The 5,850-nt window shown below is 44.7% G+C and overlaps 1 pseudogene; it reads left to right on the forward strand.

Annotated features, from left to right (window-relative positions):
- The first annotated feature begins 520 nt into the window (after positions 1-520).
- Positions 521-5,271, forward strand: LOC139035038 (neurotrophin-4-like; annotated as a pseudogene).
- Positions 5,272-5,850: the final 579 nt, after the last annotated feature.

The raw sequence follows: 5,850 nt of genomic DNA on the forward strand, positions 1-5,850 counted from the left end.
TAATGCATCCAGAAAAGTTTGTAACTATTTCTACCACTATCAACAGTCCATTAACTTTTTATTTTTCCAAAAGTTCCCAGTCTTGGTGAAAGAATGTATTTTGAGGTTTCTTTGTTTATTTTGTTTTTACTATGAATTGATAGATGCAAAACAAGTCCTCAAGTTAAATGCTTCTCACAATTTCCTGTTTTCTTTCTTTTTTGATCAAAAGAAAAACCGGCATTCTGGGGACACCTAACCTGAGAATGATTCTTAAATAATCCTTTTTTGTTTTTGTTTTTGAAGATAAAAAAAATTTATTTCTATGCCCAACTCCAGTATTCACACACACTGATGCCAGGGCATAGGCAGAGCAAGAGAGGTATAGTTGGTTTATCTTGTCCCCAAGAAGTGGACATAGCTAAGTCACCCTTCACTCCCAGTACAGACACTCAGAAGTCCCAGATCATGGTTAAATAATTCTTAAGCATAGCCCTCAGCTGTGTGAAGACAATTGAATGTGTTACCAAGTGTAACCACACTCTGCTTGAACCATGACAGGCCAGTGAGTACAAGAGATGAGGTGTTGAAGCAAGGAATATAATTTTATTCAGAAAATTGGCTGACTGCAAGAAGATGGCAGACTAATGTCTCAAAGTAACCATCTTCTCAGAGTCTGGACACCAGGTTCTTTTATAGGGCCAGAGGGAGAGAAGCAATGAGGAACTAACGTCAAAAGGCAGAATAGGAACTTCCCTGGTGGTCTAGTAGCTAAAACTCTGTGCTCTCAATGCCAGGGGCCTAGGTTTGGTCCCTGGTCAGGGAACTGGATCCCACAGGCTGCACCTAAGAATTTATATGTATGCCACAACTAAGACCTGGTGCAGCAAAATAAATAAATATTGAAAAATTGAAAGGCAGAATAGAGAGGGAGAGGCAATGAAGAAGTAAAGTAGAAAGGGTCTTCAGTCTTGCAAAACATTTCTGGGAAGGGCCAGCCTTAGGAAGGGGTGTGTTAATCTCTTCTTTTTTGCATCCATTCACAGGTGGCACCATCAGATTATCTTCCTATAAGCTGAACAAGCTAAGGCAAAGGAGAAAAAGAAAGATATACCCATTTGAATGTAGTGTTCCAAAGAACAGCAAGGAGAGATAAGAAAGCCATCTTAATGATCAATGCAAAGAAATAGAGGAAAACAATAGAATGGAAAAGACTAGAGATCTCTTCAAGAAAATTAGAGATACCAAGGGAACATTTCCTGCAAAGATGGGCACAATAAAGGACAAAAACAGTATGGACCTAACAGAAGCAGAAGATATTAAGAAGAGGTGGCAAGAATACACAGAAGAACTGTACAAAAAAGATCTTAATGACCCAGATAACCATGATGGTTTGATCACTCACCTAGAGCTAGATATCCTGGAGTGAGAAGTCAAGTGGGCCTTGGGAAGCATCACTATGAACAAAGCTAGTGGATGTGATGGAATTCTAGCTGATTTCAAATCCTAAAAGATGATGCTGTGAAAGTGCTGCACTCAATATGCCAGCAAATTTGGAAAACTCAGCAGTGGCCACAGGACTATCAAGGGTCAGTTTTCATTCCAATCCCAAAGAAAGGCAATGCCAAAGAATGTTCAAACTACCGCACAACTGCATTCATTTCACACGCTAGCAAAGTAATGCTCAAAATTCTGCAAGCCAGGCTTCAACAGTACATGAACCATGAACTTCCAGATGTACAAGCTGGATTTAGAAAAGGCAGAGGAACCAGAGATCAAATTGCCAACATCCATTGGATGATCAAAAAAGCAAGAGAGTTCCAGAAAAACATCTACTTCTGCTTTATTGACTATGCCAAAGCCTTTGACTGTGTGTATCACAACAAACTGTGGAAAGTTCTTCCAGAGATGGGAATACCAGACCACCAGACCTGCCTCCTGAGAAATCTGTATGCAAGTTAAGAAGCAACAGTTAGAACCGGGCATGGATCAATGGACTGGTTCCAAAACGGGAAAGGAGTATATCAAAGCTGTGTACTGTCACCCTGCTTATTTAGCTTATATGCAGAGTATATCATGTGAAATGCCAGGCTGGATGAAGTACAAGCTGGAATCAAGATTGCCGGAAGAGCCCCCGAACCTGCCGCCAGCAAGCAGGAGGAAGAGCCGACGCGCCAGAGACAGCCAGGGGAGCCGAGGAGGTCGCCCTACATGGTTGCCCTCTCCCTCTCCTGAGATGTCAGGAAGGAGAGGGCCACCTGTGTCCCCAACAGGGGCCCCCTGAGCCTGGGGGTCCCCAGCCCTGAAGCTCAGAAGTAAGGAGGTGCTGACAGGTGCTCAGCGAGATGCTCGCCCACCCCTCAGGCTCCCTTCCCATCCTCCGATTTTTCCTCCTCCCCAGTGTCCCAGTGGAGCCCCACCCCCCCACCCTCACCCCTGCCCCCGTTTCCAGCACCTGAGTGGGACTTCTTGTCCCCCCCGCATAGCCCTGTCCAGGGGTACCCTCATGGGGGCCCCTCTGCTCTTTCTGCTGGAGTCTGAAGCCTTTGGGGAGTCAACCCGGAGCCCAGCTAACTGCAATCTGCCAGGGGCGAGCAAGACAGCACCAGCCGGTCGCTGTGGAGAGCTGGCCTGTGTGATGCAGTCAGTGGCTGGTGACAGATGCCGGACTGCTGTGGGCCTGCGTCGGCGTGAGGTGGAGGTGCTGGAGGCGGTACCTGCGCTGGTGGCAGTCTCCTGTGGCAGTACTTCTTTTAAACCCACTGCAAGGCTGCCACGCTGAGGAGGTGGCCCTGGTGTGGGTGGAGGAGGCTACCGGGATGTGGGCTGGAGGCACTGGGTGTCTGAGTGTAAGGCCAAGCAGCCCTACATGTGGGCATTGACCACTGATGCCAGGGCCGGCTTGGCGATGGATTTGAATTGATACTGCCTGTGTCTACATGCTCCTAAGCCAGACTGGCCAGGCCTGAGACCCATGCCCTGGAACTGGGCAGGTAGAGGAAGAAGGAGCTGGATGCTAAAAGACCTCAGGAGTGACCTGGCTGCTCTGGGCCTCAGTCTAGGAACTTGTCAAATGGTCACAAAAATCATTGAGAGTTCATTCTGGGCAAGACAGATGGTGAAACCAAATGGGGTTTTGAAGGATGATTAGGAGTTATCCTGGATGAACTTGAGGGTAAAAATGATGATGATGATGATGATGATGATGATGATGATGGTAGCCAAAAGAAAAAAAAAAAAGATTGCCGGAAGAAATATTAATAATCTCAGATATGCAGGTGACACCATCTTTATGGCAGAAAGAGCCTTTTGAGGAAAGTGAAAGAGGAGAGTGAAAAAGCTGGCTTAAAAGTCAACATTCAAAAAACAAAAACCATGGCATCCTGTCCCATCACTTCATGGCAAATAGATGGGGAAACAATGGAAACAGTGGCAGACTTTATTTTCTGGGGTTCCAAAATCACTGCAGATGTGATGGCAGCCAAAAAATTAAAAGACGCTTGCTCCTTGGGAAAAAATCTATGATCAACCTAGACAGCATATGAAAAAGCAGAGATACTACTTTGCCAACAAAGGTCCATCTAGTCAAAGCTATGGTTTTTCCAGTGGTCATGTATGGATGTGAGAATTGGCCTATAAAGAAAGCTGAGTGCCAAAGAACTGATGTTTTTGAACTGTGATGCTGGAGAAGACTTGAGAGTTCCTTGGACTGCAAGAAGATTCAACCAGTCAATCTTCAAGGAAATCAGTCCTGAATATTTGTTGGAAGGACTGATGCTGAAGCTGAAGCTCCAATACTTTGACCACCTGATGCAAAGAACTGACTCATTGGAAAAGACCCTGATGCTGGGAAAGATTGAAGGCAGGAGGAGAAGGGGATGAGAGGATGAGATGGTTAGATGGCATCACCAACTTGATGGACATGAGTTTGAGCAAGCTCAGGGAGGTGGTGATGGACAGGGAAGCTTGGTGTGCTGCAGTCCATGGGGTCACAAAGACTGAGCAATTGAACTGAACTGAACTAACTAGTGACTTCATTTAATAATTGTTACTGAACTCAGGTTCAACAGTTCACCACTTGAAAGCCAATATTTGAGAGACAAGTGCTGGTTAGAAAGGAAAGTTTGCTTTATTCAGGAGTTCAGCAACCTAGGGAGAAGGTGGACTCCTATCTAAGAACCAACTCAAAGATTTTGTTCGACCAGGAAAGTTTTTAAAGGAAGAGAGGAGAAGCTTATCTCAGTTAATCATTTGGAAAGGAGGCTCAGAGTCTTTGTTATCTTCCACTGTGTGTAGACTTTCTCCTGATTGGTTGGTAGGGAGGTAGCAAGGCAGTGTTCCAGGAATCTTGTACTCAGTCTGAAGTATCATCCTCCATCTGGGTGGGGGCTTTAGTTCCTGCAGAAGAACTCAAAGATATTGTTGTATATATCACCTGAGCAGAAACCAGGTCCCTGTTTTATCACTGCACTATAGTTTCTTGACCATTCTGAGGCAGGAGATAGATAGGTCCACCCCTGGGTAAGGTGATAAGAGATTCATTCTCTGTGGACTGAAACTCCAAGATGAGGATAGCAGAGAATTTCAGAGAAGAGACTAGGCCTTACCCAAACCACATATTTCTCATTCTCGAAGCCAGGAGATCTCCCTGACCATGCATGTCCTTGGAGGTCAAAAGGGGAGTGATGCTAACTGATGTCAGGCTACCCATAGTCCTCTGGCAGTAGAATCCATCTTGGCTAAGAGATGCATGCACACATATGGGAGGATCCTGAGATATACAAAATATGGACTCTGAGCCAGGCAAATCAAAATGATAGGCCTAAGAAAAACCAGAGATGTTCCACAAAAGTGATTTCAACTACCACAAGGGCAAGACTCGGGGATTTCTCTCTGAGCTCACCCTTGTGTCTATCCACACATACTGAACTCTTTTTCCACCTAGTAAATACTTTACTTGCTTCACAACTTTCTGCCTTTATGAGAATTCTTTTCTGCAAAGCTAAAGAGCCAGGGCTTTGTCACTGACCACTGGTCTAGGGGGTAGGATTTGGTATTTTCACTGCCGTAACCCACTTCAGTCTCTGGCCGGGAAACCAAAGGCCCACTTCAAGCTGCTTCAGTTTGAGGCTACCAAAGATCAGTTCCTCTTTTCATTCCCCATTACCTCACTATTCACTATTTTGATTAACAACTGTTTGAATTTACCCTTTGATAATCAGGAAAGGTCTAGGAGGCTGAAGCTTCTTTCCTACCTACAAGAAACTGAGGACATGGAAAAGATTTGTACCAGGGGAGGTTCCGATAGGGTCCTGCTCAGTTTTATAATCACTTCTTTAAAGGCTTTATGCACAAATATAAGGATAAACCATGTTTATGTTTTATTGACAACTTAGGTGTCAAAATTCTAAACTGGGTTAGAACTTCAGCTTATGAATTGGATGGGCAGGTAGGGTCAGGCAGACACAGTTCTGCCTATAATGCTAGTGTTAGCAATATTTGTTACAGTTTGTAGAAATAAAAGTTTCAAAACTGGTAAAGTTAAAGCCCCTAGGAGGATGGTGTTTAGAAAAATCACAATTCAAATAAGCAGTGTAAGGGCAGAAAAAATTTCCCAGCCTGCCTTCTATTGCAGGAGAGTGGGGCACAGGAGGATGGTCACACCCCAGTTCCTGCAACAGCCACCAAGTGTGTGTTCTTGGTTTCATGAAACAAAGAATTCAAGAGCAAGACATAGTAAAGTGGAAAAGGTTTATTTAGGGGGGAAACACACTTCTTTGACAGAGTGGGCCATCTCAGAAGGCAAGAGAGGTGAAAAAGTCACCAGGGTATGCTAATCTAATCCTAATCTGAGTTCAAGTCCTAATATGA

Source organism: Odocoileus virginianus, chromosome 5, assembly GCF_023699985.2.
Source record: "Odocoileus virginianus isolate 20LAN1187 ecotype Illinois chromosome 5, Ovbor_1.2, whole genome shotgun sequence".
In the NCBI taxonomy this organism is placed as follows: Eukaryota; Metazoa; Chordata; class Mammalia; order Artiodactyla; family Cervidae; genus Odocoileus; species Odocoileus virginianus.